The 24,113-nt window shown below is 39.4% G+C and overlaps 1 protein-coding gene across 4 annotated transcripts in view; it reads right to left on the bottom strand.

Moving 5' to 3' along the window:
- The window catches only part of TAB2 (TGF-beta activated kinase 1 (MAP3K7) binding protein 2), an 84,526-nt gene extending 71,752 nt beyond the window's left edge, over window positions 1-12,774 (bottom strand). For 3 of the 4 annotated variants that reach the window (XM_055535916.1, XM_055535914.1, XM_055535917.1), the window contains exon 1: window positions 12,613-12,774. The gene's annotated coding sequence lies outside the window, so the exon portion shown is untranslated. Of the gene's footprint in view, window positions 1-3,173; window positions 3,303-12,612 lie in introns of those variants that run through there. The other variant, XM_055535915.1, reaches the window with a different exon arrangement.
- Between the last annotated feature and the right edge of the window lie 11,339 nt (window positions 12,775-24,113).

The following is a 24,113-nucleotide window of genomic DNA, read 5'->3' as shown; positions in this document are numbered from 1 at the left end:
ATACTACTATTATAGCCATCTAGTTATCAAATAAGCATGATTAAATACACATTACAATAAACACATATCTCCCCAAATTGTCTCCCAATCACATGATTTCTGGTGCATTCAATGTGAGACAAGGCAACAGTGTTAATAAACAAAACAATCCAAATTTTCACAAAGTTTTTCATGTGCTGGGATAATCATGTTTTTTGCTAATAAACCTTAAATAACAGCATAGTAAAAAGAAAAAGGTTATAGGTAAAATTTTTAATAAATATCACTGTAATTTCTCATACATCAACTCAACTGATGATTCTAATTTCTATTTCCAGCCTGAATTTCTTGCTTGAATTCCATTTTGTATTTCAAATTACCTACTTGACAGGTCCAGTTAAATGTCTAGTAGGCCTTTCAAAGTTAACAAGTCCAAACAAAAACCCTCTTGATTGTCCAGCCGAACTTGTTACTTCACTGTCTTCCACAACTCAGTCAACAGCGACTCCGTACTTTCAAATGCTTGGGCCAAAAATCTCTGAGTACTCCTTGACTGCTCTTTTATGCCTCAGATCCAATTCATCAACATATCCTGCCTGCCATTTAGGGTTTGTAACATATCCAAAACCTGCCCTCTTCATGCCATTTCCTCTTGTTACTGTGGTCCAAGCCACTATCAGCTCTCATTTAGATAACTGCAGTAATTTCCAATATGGCTTCCCTGCTGACATCTTTGCCCTGCCCTTAGAGTTTATTCCACAAAGAGCTGCCACAGTAAATCTTTAAAAAGGGAAGTTACCATCAGTTAACAGTTTAAATAAGAAAAACCATATGACCGTATCAATTGACACAGAAAAACCACTTGAAAAATTTCAATACCCAGTCATGATAAAAACTCAAATGAGGAAAAGACAGGCACCTACAAAAAACCTACAGCTAACATGTACTTAATGGTGACAGACTTAATGCCTTCCCCTAAGATCAGGAATAAGACTAGCTTGTCTAATCTCCCCATGCCTACTAAACATAGTACTGAAAGTATTTATCAGAGCAGTAAGGTCAGAAAAGGGAATAAAATTCACTGGAAAAGAAGAAACGTAACTGTCTGTATTCACAGATATATTAGAAAACTCACACAAAAAAATTACTAGAATTTATTAGTTTAGCTAAGTCTCAGGATACTGAATCTACTCACAGAAATCAACCACATTGTTATAAACTATGATAAACAACTAGAAACCAAAATTTAAAACACAGTATCATTTATGACTGCTCAAAAAAAAAAAAGTGCCTAGGTACTAATCTAGCAAAACATATATAAAATGTGTGTCCGTTAGAAGCTATAAAATGCTGATCAAAGAAATTAGACAATCTAAATATAAGGAGAGATAAACTCTGTTTATGGATTGAAAGACTTAACAAAATTAAAATATAAATTTCCCCTAAATAGATCTAAGGATTTAATGAAATTCCTACCAAAATTCCAGCATTTTTTTTAATAGATCCTAGATTTTACATGGAAAGGAAATGGAATAGTTAAAAACAATTCTGAAAAAGAAGAATTAGGGAAATTGTTTTAGGACTTACCATACAGCTATGGTTATCAAGAAAATGAGATACTAGTACAGGGATAAACACAAACATCAATGGATCAGAATAGAGAATCCAGAAGTAGACCATCACAGCACAGCCATCTGATTTTTGACAAAGTTGCAAAATTAATTCAATGGAGGAAGGGTAATTTTTTTTCAACAAGTGGTCTTGCAACAGCTGATCATTTCACAGACAAAAAATGAAATTCAATCTAAACTTTATACCTTTAAGTGAAAATTATGTAAAAATGGATCACAGATCTACATATGCAAGATGTAAAGCTTTTCAGAAAATTTTTAGAAGAAAACAGGAGAAAATCTTTGGAACCTAAAGTTAAGGAGATATTAGACTTGATAACAAAAGAACAATTCATAAAAAAGATAAATTAGACTTCATAATTTCTTTTTCTTTGCAAAAGCCTCCATTAAGAAGATGAAAAGATAAGCTACAGACCAAGAGAAAATATTTGCAAATCACATATTTGACAAAGTGTTTCTATCCAGAATATATAAAGAACTCATTAAACTCAACAAGAAAACAATCACATTAGAACATAAGCAAAAGACCTGAACAGACACTTCACAGAGGATATACAGACATCAAACAAGCACGTGCAAATACATTCAACACCATTAGGGAACTAGAAACTAATGTTACAATGAGCTATCACTAAATATCTATTAGAATGGCTGAAATAAAAAATATCCTGACAGTATCAAATGCTGACAAGGATGCAGAGAAATTGTATCTCTTACACACTGATGGTGGGAGTGTAAAATGGTTCAGCCATTCTGGAAAAGTGGCAGTTTCTCATAGAGTTAAATATATATTTATCATACAACCCAGCAACTGTACTCCAGGGGACTTATCCTAGAGAGATGAAAACATATTTTACCTGCAAAACTGTTCACAGCAGCTTTGTGTTTATAGCCGCAAACTAGAAACACAAAAGTCCTTCAGCCAATGACTGAACTAATTGTGGTATACCATACAATGGTACCCTTCCAACTTCCTCCCTGGAGAAGGGAATGACAACCCACTCCATTATTCTTGCCTGAAGAACACCATGGACAGAGGAGCCTGGCGGGCTACAGTCCATGGGGTCTCAAAGAGTCGGACATGACTGAGCAACTAAAACACACACTCACAAAAGTATACTTCTTAGAATTAAAATGGAATGAACCACTGATACAAGAAACAACTAGAATGGATCTCAAGGGTATAATGCTGAGGGAGAAAAGCCAATCTCAAAAGGTCACACAATGTATGATTCCATTTTTATAACACTCTCCAACTGACAAAATTACAGTGATGGAGAAGAGATCAGTGGTTAAGGCTGGGTAGTACAGAGGAGTTTCTTTGTGCTGATGGAATAGATCTAGTTCTGTATCCTGACTGTGAGGATTGTATGAATTTACATAGATGAAAATAATATAGAATTACACACACATAGCCACACTCAAATCATATTCTAACAAGTGAGAGGAGGGGAAAAGGCAAATAGCTCATGTTTTAAAACCCTTCAGTGGCTTCTAAGCTCATCCTAAATACTAAAATCCCTACGACAATCTAAAGGCACTACATGAAAAGCACATACTCACTAGGATCTCATCTACACTTCTCCCACTGTCAACTCCAACCACACTGGTCTTCTTGCTCTTAGAACATGGCAGGCATGCTCCCACCTCTCTATTTAGAAAGTTTTCTCTTTATTACTTCACTCAGATACCTGCTCAAATGTCATCTAATCAGAGAAGACTTCCCAGCTGTTACCACTCCCCCCACACATAAAGTGATGTCTTCTTCTTCTCTCTCTATAGGACCATAAAACCATAAACAGAACTCAAATATCTTCCTCACCTGTGCCCCTGGCATGTTCTTGTATTGATGATTGGCAGGCATTACACTTTGCACCCAGGTACTCAAGCCAGGGCGTGTGAGATTCTTACCTTACTTCACACTCAGTATGCTCAAATTCATCACCCACTCTTCTCCTTAATTACAGCCTTAACTCATCTCTTCATCAATTCTCAAATAATGGTTATAAAGCTACCTCTTCCACCCCACCCCCAGCTCCTAAATATTCTCTACTCTAGAGCCAGAGAAATCTTTCTAGAATGTTAATTTAAGCATTCCATCATTTATGGGATGAAGTCAAATCTACTTTATAGAGTATACAAGTATTTTCATGCTCTTCTCACTTTCCACCTCACTTCCGATTAACCCACCACTGGTACCTAATACACTGTACTGAGTAGGCGTGTCCTCTCCTACCTCCATCCTTTACACATGTTGTTCTGACTGAAATGGCTTTGCTTCTCCCAAATTCTCCTCTTCTTGCCTATCTGGCACACAGATTGTGTCACTTTTCCTAGGAAGAACTCCCTCTCATATCTTTCCTTCCCTCACAGGGTCGGACACTCCCTCCTGTAGATCCCTGACATGTTTTACATCTAACCTGGTCACTGCATTTGCTAGAGTACTATACTAGTTTGTATACCTATCCCTTGAGGGCAAGGACTTATCTTACCCATCTTTCCAATCTCACCACCTAGCAAAGTACCTGGCACACAAGCAGGACTCAAAACTAATTCAAAACTACTGGATAGGTGAATTAGGTTGACTCAGGGTGAAAGGATGAATCACGCAAGACTTCTTGGGTTAGTCAGCTGTTGTGCACAGGTGTATCATGGAAGGCATATGAAACAAACTCTATGGAGTTTCTATTCTTTTGGTCATGTACTACCCTACAGAAGTTGAAGTACTGATTCCGCAGCTTGGTTAGGCTAAGATCACCAGTTCCATTTTCCCGTGAACCAGTTTCCTTCCTCAAAAGAATACAATGGATTTATTTCATTCACAAAGCTACCGCAAGGGCTCTGAACAGTCATCCTATAAATTCACACCGGTGTTCACGAAGAGAAGGAGGGTGTCTCACTCAGGGCAACCCTCACCTCAGCTAGAAAAATCTCAAGAAAAAGAAAAATCAAGCTCAACCAACAGGTGTCAATAATTTTCATATGTAAAAAAGAAGAATTGGCTTTGTGGAAATTGAAAGTTTTTTTGAAACCTCATTTCCACGTTTATTTTTCCATTTCCTTTGAAAATCATCATAAAGCAGCAAACAGCACTTAGGGAAGTACAGTTCGGGTTCACACTTGTCACAAGGTAAACACCAAATTACTCTCAATGCAAATACACAGTGCCTGATGTTCAACTTTTGATGACAGTGATCCCTTAAGATATCTTGAGAACTTTTTCTCTTCAATTCTAGTAACTACTTAACTGTGACCCCTACATACATCAGCTTGTGTCCCAAAAAGTAGATGCTCATGTTTATCTGGTCATCAATAGTCTTTTAAAAAGTAACCCAAGCAATTTTACCACAATGTGCTCAATGAATTAAAATGCAACACATACCCTGTTCTGAATTCCTTTTAAAAAGTAGATTTTCTTGTCTATATTACTATCTTCTCTGTAACTATTTTCTAGTGATAACTCACCACCAATAAAAGCTGATGAAAGGAAAATGTTAGTATAAGCATAACTGTGTAATACAAGTATACTACTAATCTGTTAAATATTATTTATACAAATAGCAATTAATACTCATTAGTAGAGCAAAATATTCTACAACAACCACCAGTTTGATGAATTAACATAAAAAACTTTTAGAAAAAATCAAAGCAAAAAAATCAGTCAATCTAGTAATAAACATCAGGAAATTTAGCACTAAATCTTTTCTGAATGTGAAATATGGACACAGAAAATAATATTGAATTTAAAAAAATATTGGTGATGTTTTAGTTCATCCTTGGTCTAAAGAGTTACTGTAAATTAAATAATAAAGAAGTTACTTCCCTTTTATTTTACTTGTTGAGAAAAATGAACTGAACAAGTATCCTGAAAGAAAAACCTAACCAAACTAAATTCCAAGAGTAAAATTGCTTCCCATTATTTAAGTATAGTTAACTAAGTGAAAATTTACTTTTTTGCACTTTTTTACCTCAATAATCCACTGTCATCTGTTATTCTCCCAGAATCTGTCTTCTGCTCTAGCCAAATAGACAAGTTAAATGATCAGATCAACCCCCCAGAAACTCTGAAGTTTCTGATAATAGCACTAATCTCTAGAATGTACCTCAGTATGTGATATATTGCTTTTGACTTACTATTAACATTGTGGCAAGTATGGGCAGGGGCTGGTTGCAGGGGTCACAAATTTTCTTTAACAGATGGATTCTTTCCAAATCATTTTATTAAAAACAATCAGCATTCATATATTTCCACAGAGTAAATCCTACACTTTGTTACTCTTGTTTCTCTCTGTGGGACCGTTCCAACCTCTACTTTATTATTTGGCTTCTGAGGCTTGTACAAGGACTGTATTTTATTTTTTTTCTTAAGTGAAACAAGAATGCCATTGTCTTTAATAAGGCAATTAAAATATTACAAATTCTTAAAATGCCCTTATCTATGTTGTACCTGTTTGTGGATAAATCAAGACTTTCTTTCTGAAGCCACTCAAGCTGACACCTTGTAGTAGTATCCCTTTCCAGTGGTAGGTTTTGTTACAGTTCAAAACAAGCAAAATCCCACAACAGTATAAAAATATTCAATTGCAGGTATTTCTAGATCATTTCTAAAACAAATTTGAATATCAAACAATTTGTTTCTATAAATCTTCAAAAAAATTTTGGCTTTTTTTAAGCCAAGAAATAATTTATATAAATGACTAAAGATCTTAGACCTTAGGGAAGTTTTCAGTTTTAGGAAAGCTAAAATTATTACTGTATTCATTAGGCAGAGAATAACTTGCCACAGAACAGGAAAAAGTTGACTGATGCTAAGATTTAAACATCTGAAAAATGGTTACTGGTAAGGGTGGGGTGGGGTGGGATGTTTTCCCTTTTCTGTAAAAACACCAATACTCTCCACATCATAAGAATGTAAGAAATTGATTGAGCCATTTAATTTATAATGTCAGTATAAATCTACAGTTTCATTGAAATTGCCTTAGAGAGACAAACAAGAGAGAAACTTGTCTTTTAAAGGTTGGTTAAGAGTGTAAAATTATGCCTGAATTATTTTTTCTACTCTGCTTTAAAAATTGCTATTCACTTTTTTACTTTAATGTCAATAACTTCATATGAATAGGTTCACATACTAATCTAGTTGTAAATAACTGATTTCTTTTCTTCCTTCTAATCTCTAGGATCTTTTTTCAAACTTTTGGCTAAACTGAAAAAAAAAAAAAAAAAAAAAAAAAAAGGCATTCGGAAGACTCTGTGTGAACCTCAGTCTGTGCTTAAAACAAGAGATTTAAAGGCTTAAGTCCAGCGCAAGCACTTTTCGAAATCAGAAGGTGATTACTACCAAAAAGAGCTGTGATAACAAAGGAACACTATCACTAAGAGTCGTTCAGCACTGAACACAAAGCATTTCTTGAGCTCCAAAGCACAGGCCAGGCACTGAAAATATGGTGAAGTCAAGTCTGAAAGGAAAATGAGACATGGTCTGTCCTTGACAAACTCAGTTGAGTGATTTCCCAGGCTAAAAATGAGAAACAAATAACTGCAATGTGATCGACCATTCCACTCTTTCTTCAAAAAACTTATCCACAATTAGCATTATTTTCTCTTTGTAAAGTTTTCCTTAATATTTTGTGAATACTTTGGATTACTCCCATCACACAATAAAGGCATAATAATTAAAGAAAAAGTGAACATTTATTGAATACTTAGACTGCGCTAAACGTTTCACGGTGTTTTTTATCTACTTCTCAAAATGCTGATATCCAGCTCATTAATAAGATCTGTCACCATGTTTCTTCATCATAAAGACTAGGTTTACTCCTGACAGCATACTGATTCAACAACATGTACAAACTCTCCAGAAAGTTTGACTACAAATTACAGCTGAGTTTTAATTAACCTTTCTACCAGAGAAGAGTGGTAACTGTTCAGATACAATGTGTATTAAACGATGTCCCCCACAGGGCTGTGAAAGCTTCTTGGAAGGGTTACCAACTTCAACTATGTCTGTTTTATAATATAACTCCAGATAAGCAACAGACAAAAAAGTTCCAATTTATCAAGCCCCTTCTATAAATTAGATAATTTACACAAAATGTATAATTTATCATAAGCTTATAGATACACTCATTTTACAGAGATGAAAATAAGCTCAAAGAGGCTGAGAAACTGTAGTTGATCTCAAATCACAAAGCTATTAAGCAGCAAGATCAGGATGCAAACCAGTATAGCAGACTCCAAGTTTTCTATTGAGCCAAAAAGCAGCTTTCTGAAGCACTACCAACCCCAAACTGCTATTAATTAAAACTCCGAAGTATAAACATAATGTCGTTCCCAAGTTATGAAATATATTCTTAAAAAAAAATTTATGTATGGGAGTTTTTGTTTCTGAAATCAAATATAATATCCATTATGCAGTTTTCAAAAGAGCAGATAGGCAATGTCTGTTCCCCAACCCCCTTTTCTGTCTTACGTTTCTCCACAGTACTTTTCTTTCCCAGACACACTTGATTTTCCTCATTTATTATGTCTTCCACTACTAAAATGTAAACTACATGAGGACAGAAATCCTGTCCATGTTATCCACTGCTGTCATCTCCAATATCTCCAAAAGCCCTGGCACATAGTAAGTGCTCAATAAATATTTGTGAAACAATAGAAAACTTGACACCCAGTAGGTATTCAACAAATATTAGTTTCTCTTTTCTTTTACTCTGTAGGAAATACTAAAAAGGTTAATGTTAAGATATTAAAGGCCAAAAGAAATTTACCACTTCCTTGATACCAAATTTTGAGCTGAAACAGATTAGAAATCCAATAGAATTTCTTGTTAAAGTAAAATGTTAAGGCAAATCAACAAAAGACACATTCAGCAAAGTTTGATTTAGCAAGCATCCTCTATTGGGGTCTACATAAATTATATTTCAAACAAAGCACTTTTTAAAGTGCCAAAACTTAAATCAATTTTCATAGAAATCCTTTGCTGAAATTAATATTCACAATTTTAATTTGTGGCAATTCTGACGTCTATCTCCTTCCAAAACATCAACTTCTCAGCTGACACATTTTACTGTGCTTTTTAACAGGACCCCATTCCTGTAGAGGATTCAGAAATTAGAAACTAAACATATTTTATAAAATGAGTCAATAAAAATCAGTCTAAATGAAATAAGCAACTTTAATGCTGAAGGCTAGTATTAAGTACTACTTAATACCAAACAATGTGTTTTAAGGAATGGAATACTTAAAAAACTAAGAAAAAGAGAGCCATTCTTAATCTCTGCCTCTGTCAAGATCACAGCCAAGTTTAGTAGTTAGTTAACTAAAGGGAACAGGGGCTTCCCTGGTGGCTCAGATGGTAAAGAATCCACCTACAATGCAGGAGACCTGCGTTTGATCCCTGGGTTGGGAAAATCACCTGCAGGAGGGCATGGCAACCTATTTCATTATTCTTGCTTGGAGAATCCCATGGACAGAGGAGCCTGGTGGGCTATACAGTCCATGGGGTAGCAAACAGTCAGACATGACTGAGTGACTAAGCATATCACAAAGGGAACATAAAGCACAGTACTGGATACCCCTGAGTACTTACTCAGGGATTTTAGCTTTCTGATTAAGTCAGTGTCCTTGGTTCAGTGGTAAAGAATCTGCCTGCCAATACAGGAGATGCAGGTTCAATCCCTGGGTCAGGAAGACCCCCCTGGAGAAGGAAATGGGAACCCACTCCAGTATTCTTGCCTGGAGAATTCCATGGACAGTGGGGTCTGGCAGACTACAGTCCATGGGGGTCACAAAAGAATTGGACATGACTTAGGGAGTAAACAACACTCTGTCATTCACCATAAAAAAATGAAATCTTAAAATACTATATAAGTATTCTGGAAATACAAGCCAGAGGCAAAGAAGTAAGAACATATGAATACATATGTTTAGACTTCATATGATTTCAGTCACCAAATCCTTATCATCTTAATACAGAGGATTAAAAATTACTTACTACTAGCATTCCAGCATTAAAGTTATGCATTTCATTTAGACTCTCACTTTGATTTTTATTGGCTCATTTAAAAAAATATGACACACAGATTGTGAGAGTCCATCAAAAGATTCAGACCAAACCTTCTTAGAGCAGTTCAGCATGATCACTTTCCTGTGCTTGGCACCCACCACCATTCACATCTCCATTTTCCTAGTTGCCTAAAATTGTTCATCTAATCCTCTACTAGCATCTTAGCCCCTATCCTCTTCCTCATTACTATTTTGCCCCATTTTCACATTTGCCTCTGTTATTATCTCATAATCCTTCTATTTTACAGAGTCCCCATCTTAGATGGATCAAATCAAGATGACCTAAGTGACATAATGGAAAAGTGCTACTATTGTTCTCCTTTGGGTCATGGGAGCCTGGCCAGGTAGAGATACAAAGGAACTGAAGCTTTCCTGAATTATAGTTTAATTCACAAATTTTATATGTTATAAAGATCATCAGGAACTTTTTCCCCAAAACATCTACAACAATGTAAAACATTGCCTTTTAACGTATGTTGATAATTGTTAAAAAAATAAAATTTTAGTCTTGAGTGTATACAATTAAAAACGCTGTTTCAGAAAATTCACACATTCCTCATGGGACTTTTTTGGCACGGAAACCCACAAAGTTTCATGTAAATGGTGTACATTACACCTATTTTGCACAGTGCCATATGTTCATAGATACATATGTCGATTTTATCCTAAATAGTATTTTGAGAAAAGAATTTTCCTTACAGAGAAATGTACAGAAGTATAATAAATTTTTATTTCTGTCAAGACAGAAGACTAATCATTTTAAGACAGTTACCCAAGTGTAATGTGTTACTAATACTAAATGAGCAATACTCAGTAATAATGTAATTGGGGATCTGAGTAATTTTTACTTTGTAGTTTAAAAACCTCCTGATTTCATTAGATGCAATAATTATATGCAAGTTTTAAATAATATCATTAGTTGAAGGCAAGTGCTTCTTTTCAGTAAAGAGAGGACCAAATATAGGTGTTATTTCAATCAGACCAGATTAAGTTAAAACATTTTTCAGAAAATTTCTATCAGATGAGAGAGGCTGTTTACACACTTAACAAGTTACAAAAGCACAGGTCGCACTGTTTGACAGTTCACTAAAGAGAAGTGAAAGGCACGCATTTCATCAGTGTTCCCTGAGAATAGTGTTGAACTCAAAAAAAGGTATTCCACTTGCCCAAAAGAAAAATGAAGTAACACAGTATATGCAGTAGATGACTTACTCATCCAATTAACACATTCAACTTTCAGTTGATCCTTTAAAGACTTAAATATTAAGCACCCTCTATCAGAAACTAATAAGATTTAAGGAGGGGGGGGACAACAGAAGTTCTGAATCACTGGAATTTTTATTCTATTTCCTGTTAACACGCTGATAGTGCCATCATTCAATATATTCGTTCCATACACTTTTTAAAAAAAGCTATAGATCCTTTTTAAACTTGACCCTTTTAAAATTTGTAACTCATTTATCTAACAATTCCTCCCATTGTTTCTAATTTAAGTGCTCAGCCAAAGAGCACAACAAGATGAAAAGCATGTCTGTCTTTATTAGAAAATGTAATGGTTTCAAAATCTAAAGTTTCAAACTGGGATTAAAATCAAGCACGATTTCACTGTTACAAGGAATTCAGTTCTTTTTAAAAAGGTGTCAATACTCTGCCACTGTACGAGGAGTGTGGTAAGCAGTAGTAGTGTAAAAACTGAAAGCAAAATTCTGTTCCATGCCCACCAAAATTCCCGGCCAAATCCGAAATTGCATAATGAGCAACATACTCTTTAGAGTGAGCTAAAGCACAAAGTGATTCCTTTCATAAAAATGTGAATCAACCTGACCTTAAAGTCTGACACTTTTACAAACCTACCTAAAACAGACAAAATGGATGCAAAATTATACTGCCTCACTGTTGCCTCAAATACGACCTTAGTGTTCAAGAACTTTCCAATGAAATAGAGCACTCAAAACAGCCTCTTACTGGCGACTCGAAATTCACGGACTCCTGAGAAACCCCGGGAAGCTGCAAATTCCCTCCACCCTCCTGGAAACCCCTCTTATCAGAAACATTTGAAGAATTTCTCCACAACAATTAAGCTGACTTGAAGAATGGAAACCTAACATCTCAAATATACTATATATGGAATGAAACATGGCCAAACACATAAATACGAACGCACACGGTCTCTGACACTGTGGTACACTACCCTGCTCGGGCCATCCCACAGCATCAGCCACAGAAAGATACACCTGTCACCTGTTCGGCGATACCCAGACCCTTCCAGCCTTCCTGCCACAACCACAGTCTTAGGGTTTGAGACTGATCGGACAGAAAGCTAGAATTATCTATCCACTGAAATCTAGGGGCCGCAAGTTCCCAGAGGGGCTGGCTCCCCACTTGAAAAAAAGCTGCAGAAAACCAATATTGGAAAGGGAAACGACGATCTCCCCTCCACTAGCACCACCAGATTCCCTTGGTCTTTCCCTTCGCCCCGAAGTCATCTTGATTCGGGCCACGACTCTCCCCCAAAAGCGTTCTCCTCCCCCCACCCCCCATCTCACACATGCCAAAGGGGCGGACCGGGGGGCACCCGTGCAGGCAGGGGCCCTCCCCACCCCCCTGGCACCCTCCCCCACCCGGGGCTCTCCCGGCGCCCGACTCCAATGAATCTCCCCCTCCCCCTACACACTTACTCCCCCGAGCCCAGGCCCGGCCCGATGCTCCCCACCCCTGGCCGCTCAGGAGGACTTGGGGGGGCCTCCCTCTCTACCTCGCCACTGGGGAAGGAAGGAGGCGGAGGAGAGGAAGAGTGAGAGGAAGAAGCGGACGCCCCGCAAGGGCCTCGCGAGTCGGCAGAGTCCCTTCCAGATGAAGGGGGGGGCTGGTGCGGAGAAATGAGGGGAGAGCCGGGACTGGGGGGTCCCGCCGAGGCCCGGCAGCGCTGTCCGCTTACCCTTCGCCGCCGCCGCTTCCCCCTCCTCCTCCTCGGCCGCCGCCGCCGCCGCCTCTCCCACTAGGGCAGCCGTCTCCACCGTCGCCGCCGCCGCCGCCTCCACCACAGCCGCCGCCAGCGCCGCCGCCGCCTCCGATTCCACCCGGCAGGGGGGACACCTCAGCCCTCCCTCCCTCCCCGCTCAGCCCCTCCGATCGGCCGCCGCCGCCGCCAACTCCCTCCGGCCGCCGCCGCCGCCGCCGCCGCCGCTCGTGGCTGAGGGGGAGGGGAGGGGGGTCGGGCTGGGTCGCCCCGCCGGCGGCCGCTGCAGATCAAAAACGATGGCTGGGTGGCGTCGCCGCTCCCCGTTTCTCCGCTCCAGCTCGCTCGGCCTCCCTACCTCCCTCGGCCCCCACCCCCCGCGCGCTCGCCTGCCCTCCCCCCACCCCCCCAGCTCTCGCTTGCTCTCGCCGCGGCTCCGCCAGCCCAGTGCAAATCAAAATACTGTCACACAATATGGCGGCGCGGCCGCCGGCAAACACCGCGAGATCTGCAGCCGCTGCTGAGGCGGCGGCTGTGACGAGGCCTTCCCCCAGTCGGGTGGCGGGGGAGCGGCCGGCGGCGGCGGCGGCAGCGGCGAGGGGATGCTCTTTCTCCGCCCTGTACCCCTCCCCCGACACTCGCAGCCTCCACGCCCGCCCTGCGAAGGCTGGAGCGAGGAGGTTGCTTGGCCGTCCGGATAGGCGCGGGCGGCCGCCGGGGCTGTGCGGGAACGGGCGCCTAGGCAAACGGCTCCGGGAGGGCCCGGGATCCTACTTCTGAAGTTTTATCCCGGCCGCCGTTAGTTGGAGGGGTGTGTGTATGTCTGGAGGGAAGGAGCAGGTTTCTACTCCCCTCCCGCCCCCAACGGGGGCCGGTCGCAGTTTGGGTTGAAAGGAGAAAAGACCTCCGCTCCCCGCGGCTCGGCCCGTCCGGAAGCGGGCGGCGGGACCTGCAGGGCAGCCGGCCTCGCTGCGCGGGAAGGGGGCCCCGAGGTCCCGGCCGGGGGCGGACCGGACGCCGCGGCCGCCCCGCGCTTGCTCCCGGCCGAGCCGCCGAGGGCGGCAGGTGGGCCTGCGGCGGAGGAGGGTGTGCGGCGGCTGCGGGGCGGAGACACACCCCCTCGGAGGCCGGCGGCTAGGAGGCCTCAGGCTGAGGGGGGTGACCCGAGCGGGAGACCGGCGTCGTCCCGAGGACGTGCGGGGAACGTCCTAAAAGGCTCGGAGCTCGCAGCTTCGAGTCTGGAAAAGAATGTTGGGCTCTTGAGTTTTCTTGAGCGCTGGAAAGAAAAACCAGTCTAAATGCTGCGAGGGTTTTGTTGTTTCGATTTTATTTTAATTGCACGTTCCTAGAAGTCCTAGAAGTTGAGCCAAAGACACTTTTACTTGGGGGGTGAGGGGGGGAGGAGAAGGAAAAACTTGTTTCTATCTTCTTAAAGAAATATTTGTTTAATTTCCCCCTGAAATAAAACGTGTTCAACACTCACACATTTCTCACAATGTAAGATATTTATTTAAACATTCGGCGTTTTAATGGTGTCCAAAACACTACAGCATTTTTTTTTTTTTGGTCCCTGTCCAAAATGTCCATCTCCCTGCCAGTTTGTTGAAACGATTCTTACTCCCCAGAAAAATCCTCCAGAATGAGCGCTGTGGTTACAGCCAGAGCCTTTAAGCGCGTGTACACCACACACACACCCCTTTAAGAAGTACAGGCTTCTTTACACATACACATACACATACACATACGCACACACACACCCTTTAAGAAGTACAGGCTTCTCTACGGTTACAGCCAGAGTCTTTAAGCGTGTGTACAAACACACACACACACACACACACATTCTTTGTGGTTAAGGTACTTTCGCCAGTATCATTTAAAAATCCTTGAAATACTGGGATAGGACACCAGTTCAAAACTTTCCTCACATCAAAAGCCGAAAGTACTCATTGTTACGTAATATATCAGAATATTTTTCTATTGTCGATATCATTAAGAGGAGTAAATTAGGATTTAAAAAAATGGGAAGACTATAGTTTTAATGTGTTCAATGTTGTATAATAAAAAAGATCACTGAACCTTAATACTTTACATTCGTTCTCTCCGAGGAACTATTTCCATACTAAATGTTAAATTAATTGATGAAATGAGTTTAGAGCAATTGAATCCATTATGTAATAAGTTTAAGCAAAACCACTATAAAATATAGAGCCAACGATTGCTTTTGATATGGTAGAATTACGTATTTTATCCAAACTATTGTTAGAAATTTATTTAATGAAATAAATATACACATTTTAATAGAACTATAATGTTTTATAATCTTAGGAATACAAATAAGTATGAATAGCTCAAGTCTAAGAACCAGTGGGTGGCAGAGAAGGTATGTATAACAATACATCCTTGAAGCAAATGCCGAAAAGCTTTAACCTGGATCTAATGATGAGAAGCATCAAACCCAGATAGAGAAAAATTCTACAAAATAACTGGCCTGTATTCTTAAAACACTGTCAGTGTTCTGAAAGCAAAACAAAACTGCAGATTAAAGGAAACTAAAGACCTGACAACTAAGTGCAATTCGTGACCTTGAACTGGATCCTTTATTGGGGGAGGAAAGTGCTATAAAGGACATTATTGGGATATCAGTGTGGGTGGAATATGAACTATAGATTAAAGTATGGTTTAAGTTTCCTTTTAAGTTTTCCATTTAAGTTTCCTGAATATATTATGTATGAGACTATCCTTGTTCATAAGAAAACACACTGAAATAGTAAGGGATAAAGGAAACTTATGTATGCAATTTTTCCCCTAATGGATCAGAAGAAAGAAATTGTAACCCTTATGCATATGTACACATTTCTCACATATCCCATTCACATATACAGAAAGATCGATAAAAACCGATGAATCTAGGTAATTTTTTTTTCCACTAAAGAATCAGTTTTATTTCTCTTGCAGTTCAAATATGATGGAAAAGTGGTTATCTTCTAAAACAAAGAAAATAAGCCATAACAAAGGACTAATAAAAAGTGAGATTTCCAAAATACAGGAACAGATGGATTCCAAGAAGGATCATTCACAGGACAAAAGAGAAGACACTTTCTTTTTTGGAGTTCATGACAACATTATAGCTTATTTTTCAAGGATGGTTTAACTGTTGTCATGCTGGAAAGTGGGAGTCGGGGGTTTTTGTTTTTTTTTTGGTAGTAAAAATCATAACCTTAAATTTACCATCTTAACCACTTTTAAGTGTACAGTTTAGTAGTGTTAAATATATTCAGTTATTGTGAATATCTAGAACTTTTTCATCTTGCAATATTGAAACTCCACCCACTAAACACTAATTCCCTTACTCCCTTCCCACAGCCCTTGGCCTCTACATGGTTATTTTTAAATTTTAAAATATGTTTAAATATTTTTTAAAAACTTGGTGAATATGGGAATTTCTGTACTATCCTTGTAATTTTTCACTATATGGAATTACTGCAAAATAAAACATTTGAGCTTTAAACTGCAGAGTTCCTTACTTAAGCAAAAGAAGGAATATTGTAAGATAGAGAAATAGAGATACTCTTGCACAATGAAAGAGAAAGAGAGATATCCTTTCACAATGGTACCAGCCATCTTTCTCAGTAACAGATGGGAGTTTTGGTCATTCAACTTTTCCTTCTTCTCCCTTATTTAAATTACTTAAATTTGGAACAAAAATAGTTAGGAACCCTTATTTATATAGTAAATGTGATATCCATAATTAGTGATCCAATAAATATGCAGTGTCTATTATCCACAAGGCTCTGTGGAGAAAACAAGAGGGAACAAAACATACTGTGCCTTTCAGATGCTCTCTCTAATGATTACAGAGATAAAACAAGATACAATCCCTGTAGTACACTCAAGAGCCTTTTAGTCTAGTACTGTGTAGCCACTAGCTACCGGTAGCTATTTATATTTAAATTAATTAAAAGGAAAAATTCAGGCCCTTAGTTGCATTAGCCACATCTCAAGTGCTCATTAACCATCATCACAGAAAGCTCTATTGTACAGCACTGGTAGTAGACAAGAATAGTACACTGTATAAATACCAATAACGTCAGAACAAAGTAGACAGTAATAAACACCACAGAAGTTTAGAGAAAGGAGAGACTACCTTGCATAGGCTGGCAGTAGGGGAAACATCAGGGACAGTTTCCAGAAGATTGTGTATAGGCAAGTGGAAATGGAGCAAGAGTATTTCAGACAGAGAAAATGTGAACAAATTGGGAAAAAGAGAGGTATATTCATGGGACTGTGCTTGTGCCTGTGTGTGCTAAGTCGCTTCAGTCCTGGCCGACTCTGTGTGACACTATGGACGACAGCCTGCCAGGCTCCTCTGTCCATGTGATTCTCCAGGAAAGAATTCCGAAGTGGGTTGCCATTTCCTCCTTCAGGGGATCTTCCCAACCCAGGAATCGAGCCCGTGTCTCTTGGGTCTAACCTGCATTGGCAGGTGGAATCTATAGGGGTGTGGTGGTAGTGGTTTAGTCACTAAGTCGTGTCTGACTCTTGTGAACCCATGGACTGTAGCCTGCCAGGCTCCTCTGTCCATGGGATTCTCCAGACAAGAATACTGGAGTGGGTTGCCATTTCCTTCTCCAGGGGATCTTCCTGACCCAGGAATCAAACCTGGGTCTCCTGCATTACAGGCAGATTCTTTACCAACTGAGCTACAATAACATAGGGGTATACAAAACCACAAATGGTAAGCTGCTAAGTTTGGATTAATCTCTAGGCAATGGGAAGTTACTAAAGGTCTTTGGACAAGACAAAAGATATGATCAAATAGTTCTCTAGGAAGGATAATCTAGCAGCAGATTATGAAATGGATTAGGTTTGAGGGCATAAAGACCACATACCTTTGCAATAGCCCAAATGAGAGATAGTGAGTTGCTATAAAGTGGTCTATAAGGATATAATAAATTCCAATTTAAAATGGCTTCAGTTCAGTTCAGTTACTCAGTTGTGTCTGACACTTTGTGACCCCATAGACTGCAGCATGCCAGGTTTCCCTGTCCATCACCAACTCCTGGAGCTTGCTCAATCTTAAGCAATAAGAAAATGTATATTTCACAAGTTTGGTAATTATAAAGTAGTATAAACTTCAGACTTGAAAGATTCAGAAACTTGATAATATTATCAAAGACCAGGTTCTTGCCATCTCTGCTCTGATGTCTTGGGTGTTGGCATCATTCTATAGCTGATAATAGCAAGATGATAATGACAGTCCCAGGCATCATTTCTTGAGGTTATGATGTCCAGAGGAAGAAAAGGAGTTCTTCTGAAGAGAGGGAAGGGCTTCCCAGGTGGCTCAGACAATATAAAGAATCTGACTGCAATGCAGGAGACCTGGGTTCAATCCCTGGGTTGGGAAGATCCCCTGGAGGAGGGCATGGTAACTCCATGGCAACCCATAGAGAACCCCCATGGACAGAGGAGCCTGGAGGGCTACAGTCCATGGGGTTGCAAAGAGTCGGACATAACTGAGGGACTAAGCACAGCACAAGGAGAGGGAAAATGTTCCCTAGGACCACCCTTCACTTCCCCTCTCACTTCCCTCCATCTCCTAGGCCATAGTTGAATCACATGCTCATTCATGAAACAGCTTCGGGTTCACATGATGGAACAAGTGTCAAGCAGTCAAAGATGGAGGGGTGAGATGGAGAGGTGAAAGTCAAAATTAAAGCCTAAATGACCAGGGTCCATAAGAAGAAGAGAAATTATGGAAGGAAAGATGATGACTTTTGTGAAAGTCCTTCTAATGTGAGGTATCTAGGTAGACATGATCATCAAGTAAAACCATGGGATTGAAGTTCAGAATGAAGATCAAAGTTGGGAATATGCATTGGATGTCCTCTGCAGAGATAGAATCAATGAAGCCATGAGATTGCTAAAGCAGAAGAGGGGTAGAGAAGGTCTACAGCACAATTTCAGAAAATAAGGTGGATGCAAGGAAAGTGTGGTCAGAGAAGTAGGCACACCTTGGCCATACATTACACACCCTAAAGGATTACAAATACAACCCTAAAGGAAATCAGTCCTGAATATTTATTGAAAGGACTGATGCTGAAGCTGAAGCTCCAATACTTTGGCTACCTGATGTGAAAAGCTGACTCATTAGAAAAGACCCTGATACTGGCAAAGATTGAGGGCAGGAGGAGAAGGAGGTAACAGAGGATGAAATGGTTGGATGGCATCCTTGACTCAATGGACATGAGTTTGAGCAAACTCCAGGAGATAGTGAAGGACAGGGAAGCTTGATGTGCTGCAGTCCATGGGGTCGCAAAGAGTTGGACATGACTCAACAACTGAATAACAACAACATTACACTTAAATCAAGGGGTAATGGGTGGAATTTCAAGAAAGCCGACAGTGTTAAGTGCTATGGAGAGATTCAGGATGATACAGGTTTAGAAACATCGGGTTGCTAACTAGACAATTGTGATCTTTTAGAGTCGTTTCATAGTAAGGTAGAAGCAGATATATTTCAAGAACTAGGGGTAAGCAGATAGGTAGAAGCATGAAATACTGACTATTCTTTCAGAAAGTTTAGTAGTTATAAAAGGGAAAGCTATATGAATGAATGTGTTTATAGCAATATTTATAAGACTAAAAGCTGGAAGCAACTGAACTTTCTGAATACATTATTGTTTTAAAAATTGGAATTTGTGTACTCCATTGTATGTGATGCAGTCATTTAAAATAACTAAGATTATGGTATGGGCCTAACAGAAGCAGAAGATATTAAGAAGAGGTGGCAAGAATACACAGAAGAACTGTACAAAAAAGATTTTCACGACCCAGATAATCACGATGGTGTGATCACTGACCTAGAGCCAGACATCCTGGAATGTGAAGTCAAGTGGGCCTTAGAAAGCATCACTACGAACAAAGCTAGTGGAGGTGATGGAATTCCAGTTGAGCTATTCCAAATCCTGAAAGATGATGCTATGAAAGTGCTGCACTCAATATGCCAGCAAATTTGGAAGACTCAGCAGTGGCCACAGGACTGGAAAAGGTCAGTTTTCATTCCAATCCCAAAGAAAGGCAATGCCAAAGAATGCTCAAACTACCACACAATTGTACTCATCTCACATGCTAGTAAAGTAATGCTCAAAATTCTCCAAGCCAGGCTTCAGCACTACGCGAACCGTGAAATTCCTGATGTTCAAGCTGGTTTTAGAAAAGGCAGAGGAACCAGAGATCAAATTGCCAACATCCGCTGGATCATGGAAAAAGCAAGAGAGTTCCAGAAAAACATCTATTTCTGCTTTATTGACTATGCCAAGACCTTTGACTGTGTGGATCACAATAAACTGTGGAAAATTCTGAAAGAGATGGGAATACCAGACCACCTGAACTGCCTCTTGAGAAATTTGCATGCAGGTCAGGAAGCAACAGTTAGAACTGGACATGGAACAACAGACTGGTTCCAAATAGGAAAAGGAGTACGTCAAGGCTGTATATTGTCACCCTGCTGATTTAACTTATATGCAGAGTACATTATGAGAAACACTGGGCTGGAGGAAGCACAAGCTGGAATCAAGATTGCCGGGAGAAATATCAATCACCTCAGATATGCAGATGACACCACCCTTATGGCAGAAAGTGAAGAGGAATTAAAAAGCCTCTTGATGAAAGTGAAAGTGGAGAGTGAAAAAGTTGGCTTAAAACTCAACATTCAGAAAACGAAGATCATGGCATCCGGTCCCATCACTTCATGGGAAATAGATGGGGCACCAGTGGAAACAGTGTCAGACTTTATTTTTGGGGCTCCAAAATCACTGCAGATGGTAACTGCAGCCATGAAATTAAAAGACGCTTACTCCTTGGAAGCAAAGTTATGATCAACCTAGATAGCATATTCAAAAGCAGAGACATTACTTTGCCAACAAAGGTCCGTCTAGTCAAGGCTATGGTTTTTCCAGTGGTCATGTATGGATGTGAGAGTTGGACTGTGAAGAAGGCTGAGTGCCAAAAATTGATGCTTTTGAACTGTGGTGTTGGAGAAGACTCTTGAGAGTCCCTTGGACCGCAAGGAGATCCAACCAGTCCATTCTGAAGGAGATCAGCCCTGGGATTTCTTTGGAAGGAATGATGCTGAAGCTGAAACTCCAGTACTTTGGCCACCTCATGTGAAGAGTTGACTCATGGGAAAAGACTCTGATGCTGGGAGGGATTGGGGGCAGGAGGAGAAGGGGACGCCAGAGGATGAGGTGGCTGGATGGCATCACTGACTTGATGGACGTGAGTCTGAGTGAACTCCAGGAGTTGGTGATGGACAGGGAGGCCTGGCGTGCTGCGATTCATTGGGTTGCAAAGAGTCGGACACGACTGAGCGACTGAACTGAACTGAACTGAAGATTATGGAACAATATGGAAAAATACTTATTAAGTAAAAGAAGAAGACAGAAAACTAAACAAGCACTAGCGACATGGATAATAACAGCAAAAAGTGTACATACTTGTGCATATGTGAGATATTGTTGTTGTTCAGTCATGTTGTTCAGCTAAGTCATGTCTGACTCTTTGCAACCCTATGGACTGTAGCATGCCAGGCTCCTCTGTCCTCCACTAAAATATATAAAATAATTATAATTATTTTGGAGTTTTAAAAATAGTATATGTATTTTCTGAACTTTATATGTTACAGAAATTGTGTAATTAAAACACATATACATGTATTTTAAAATATTAAATGGCAAAGACAGAGAATGGTAACTTGAGATAACTATAAGGTTGAAAAATGTTTGCTTTTTTTTGTTTGTTTGCTTTGCTTTGGCAGGAAAGAAAAGACATTTAGCTGTGTTTATAGGCTGGAGGGAGGAATTCACAAAAAGAGTTTAGCTTTTTAAGACAAGGGACATATTATGAGACAAAAATAATTAAGAAAGGCAAAATATCCTTAAACATTTCTATGTGTTTGTGTGTGTGCAAACTGAATGGCAATTCTAAAATTTATGTGGCAATATCAGGGTCTGTAGTAACCAAGAGAGTTTTGAAGAACAAACTTAAGATTTTACACTACCAAGTTTAAAGACTTGTTAAAAGGCTCATTAATTGAGACAATGTGCTATTGGCACAGGGATAGATGCATATACCAAAGGAACATAATAGAGAATCCAGAAATAGAACTTGATTTACGACAAAGTCACTGTTGCAATTTAGTGAGGAATGGATATATTTTCAACAAATGGTGCTGGAACAACTGACTATTCATATGGAAAAAAAGGATAATTCACTCCTACCTCACACCATATACAACAATTATTAAAAACTCAAGATGGATCACAGACATAAATGGGAAGTTTAAAAAGCTTCTGCTAATCAAAAGACACTATAAGAAAAGTGAGTATGGAAGAGAATGTATTTCAATACATATATCTGATAATGGACTCACATTGAAAATATATGAAAGAAATTTCCATAAATCAGTAAGAAAAATTAATCAGCCCAATTTTAAAATAAGGGAAAACTCTTGAAAAAGTATCCCTGCAAGGTGATTTCCAAATGGCCAGTAAGTCCACTGGAAAGTGTTCAACATAATTTCCTATAAGGGAAATGCAAATTAAAAACACAATGCCACATTAGTAATATTCACCAGAATGGCTAACATTAATAAGTCTGATAATACCAAGTATTAGCAAAGAAAAGCGTAGAGCAACCTGAACTTTCATACACTGCAGAAACAAAGTGTTAGTCACTCGGTCACATCTGATGCTTTGCAACCCATGGACTATGGCCTGCCAGGCTCCTCTGTCCATAGAATCCTCCAGGTAAGAATACTAGAGTGAGTAACTATTACCTTCTCCAGGGGATCTTCTCAACCCAGGAGATCAAACCTGGATCTCCTGTGTTGCAGGCAGATTCTTTACAGGGAAACCCAGACTGCAGACAGGAGTGTAAAATGATTCAGCCACATTGGAAAACTCTTAGACAGTGTCTACTGAAGCTAAACATTTGTCTACTTTCTGACCTAAATACAATATGTTGATTTATTTTATAAGTCAACTTGGCTGGGTCTGGTGGCCAAACAGCTGACTGAACATTTTTCTGGGTGTTTCCATGAAGTGTTCTTGTATGAGATAAACATTTAAATTGGTGGACTCTGAGTACAATATGGATGAGCTTCATCCAACCATTGAAGGCTTGTATAGGACAAAAGAACAACTTTTCCCCAACTAGGAGAAATTGTCCAGTGGATGGCTTTCTGACTTGAAGTGCAACATAGGCTCTAGTTCTCCAGCCTGCTGGCTTCTGAACTGAAACTACAGCATTGACTACCCCTGGGTACCCAGGCTGCCTGTTCATCCTGTAGATTTGGGACTTGCTGGCATCCATAATCATATGAGCCAATTCCTTATAATTTCTCCCTCATTCTCTCTAAGTATTCTATTGTTTCTCTTACTCCAGAGAACTCTTATACACCAACAATTTCACTCCTGTATATATACTCAGAAGAAATAAATATATGTGTCCATCAGAAAACACATACATGAGTATACATAGCATATTTACTCATAATAGCCCAATAATGAATGTTCATAGCAGCTTTACTCTTAATAATTCCAAACTGGCCACAGCCCAAATGACTGTCAAGAGAAGGATGAATAGATTGTAGTATTTTCATACAATGGAATATTACTTAGCAGTAAAAAGAATAAACTAGCCCTTTTATTTATAGTCAATTGATTTTCTGCAAGACAATTTAAGAGGGGAAAGAATTGTTATTTCAACAAACGGTACTGGGACAACTGGATATCCATATGCAAAAGTATGAAGTTCAAATTATACCTTACACCATTACCTAAAAATGAACTCAAAATAGATCATAAGCCTAAATATGAGAGCTAAAACTTTAAAAGTCTTAGAAGAAAATATAGGAATAAACCTTCATGACCTTGAGTTGGGCAGTGGTTTCTTTGATATGACATCAAAAGCATAAATGACAAGAAAAAATAAATTAACTGGATTTTATCAGAATTAAAAACTTACATAACCAAGAGAAGTAAGAGCATGTGTTCACACAAAAACTTGTGGATGAACATTTATAGCATCATTATTCATAATAGCCAAAAAGTAAAAACAACCCAAATGTTCATTAACAGATAGAGGGATAAACAAAGGGTGATATATCCACCAGTGGAATATTATTCACCAATAAAAAGGAATGAAATACTGAAATATGCTGCAACAGCAATGAACCTTGAACACCTTATGCTGACAGAAAGAAGCTAGTCACAAAGGACCACGAATTGTATATTTTCATTTATAGAACTGTCCAGAATAGGTAAATTCATCTTTCTAGAGAGAGAGAGTAGATTAATGGTTGCCAGGGGCTGGAGGAAAGGGTGGAATGTGGAGTGATTTTTAATTGGTACAGAATTTATTTTGGGGGTGATCAGAATGTTCTAAAATTATATGTTGGTGATGGTTTAATAATGCTGAGT

This window comes from Bubalus kerabau, chromosome 9 (genome assembly GCF_029407905.1).
Source record: "Bubalus kerabau isolate K-KA32 ecotype Philippines breed swamp buffalo chromosome 9, PCC_UOA_SB_1v2, whole genome shotgun sequence".
Classification (NCBI taxonomy): domain Eukaryota; kingdom Metazoa; phylum Chordata; class Mammalia; order Artiodactyla; family Bovidae; genus Bubalus; species Bubalus kerabau.
The sequence above is the reverse complement of the archived record's forward strand: the minus strand, read 5'-3'. Positions and strand labels throughout refer to the sequence as shown.